The 1340-nt window shown below is 33.4% G+C and overlaps 1 protein-coding gene across 1 annotated transcript in view; it reads right to left on the bottom strand.

The window, feature by feature from the left end:
- Nucleotides 1-1340, bottom strand: part of LOC106875495 (sperm-tail PG-rich repeat-containing protein 2-like) — a 528252-nt gene that overhangs the window by 337191 nt on the left and 189721 nt on the right. The gene's annotated exons all lie outside the window — the stretch shown is intronic.

Below are 1340 nucleotides of genomic sequence, written 5' to 3'. Positions count from 1 at the left end.
TATATATATATATAATAATATTAGGGGCAAAATCCAAAATTACAGGTAAAAACTCAATTAAAATCAATTTATAAAAAATTAAAATTAAATTGAGCTTTATAGATAAAATATATATAAAATATATAGTTTTAGGGAAAATAACCAAGTTTCAAGAACTCATCGATGAAAATCCACTATCACATATATAATAATATAGATTTAATCAAAAGATTAAATGTGGTACTTAAAATGTTTGAGGCACCAGAATTTGGTAGGGTAAAAACCAAAAACAAAATCAAGAGATTTGGTGAATAAAATTTGAAGAAAAGCAACAAAAATTCAATAGGTTATAGCAGTACGTACGTTTCGTACAAGCTCCATTTATTCATGTTGCTTTTCTTCAAACTATATATATATATATATATATACACACACACATGTACATATGATGGGCTTCTTTCAGTTTCCATCCACCAAATCTACTCATAAGGCTTTGGTCAGCCCGAGGCTATAGTAAAAGACCCTTGCCCAAGGTGTCACACAGTGGGATTGAACTCGGAACCATGCATTTGGGAAGCAAGCTTCTTATGACACAGCCACACCTGCACTGATTTATATGTAAAACAGTCGATATCTTCCAGCATTGCTGGAATGATATTGATTCAATATTCTATTTTGTATAATATAATAATATTCCAGCAATAATTCTGTTGGTAAAATATCAATGAAATAACTTTAGACTAATTAGAGTTGCTCACTCCATTCTCCTTGTTAATACTTACACACACACACACACACACGCACATATACTTTGTGGGTTAACAAGCCTACCATTGGTTTCATGCAAAGAGGCATCTCTTAAGAAAACAGTTATCAACCCAGTTACATGGGAACATTGGTACTCGTCTCCATAAAGAATATTTATCTGCCATTACAGTTTTGAGCACTCATTTTCACTCTTTTGTATTACTCTTTTACTCTTAGATGTCACAGCCATTTGACTGCAGCAATGCTGGAGCACTGCCTTTAGTCAAAGAAATCAACCCCAGGACTTACTCTTTGTAAGCCTAGTACTTATTCTATCGGTCACTTATGCTGAACCGCTAAGCTTCTTACCACACAGCCACGCCTGCACCTATATATATATATATATATATATATACACACACATTTTACAGACAAGAAAGTAAATTTTGAATGCAGTAGAGCATTGGAAACAGCAGAAAAATTAGGTGTTTTAACCTTTTACGACGGAAAAAAAAGTGTAGATGGTTGTTTTTGTGTCACTTCTAGTGATGTAGAATGTCTGTCTGTCTCTCTCCTTTTATGCATGTGCATCTAAACACACACACACACACACA

The sequence above is a fragment of the Octopus bimaculoides genome, chromosome 29, assembly GCF_001194135.2.
Source record: "Octopus bimaculoides isolate UCB-OBI-ISO-001 chromosome 29, ASM119413v2, whole genome shotgun sequence".
NCBI classification, from domain to species: Eukaryota; Metazoa; Mollusca; class Cephalopoda; order Octopoda; family Octopodidae; genus Octopus; species Octopus bimaculoides.
This window is presented reverse-complemented; position numbering and strand designations above follow the sequence as displayed.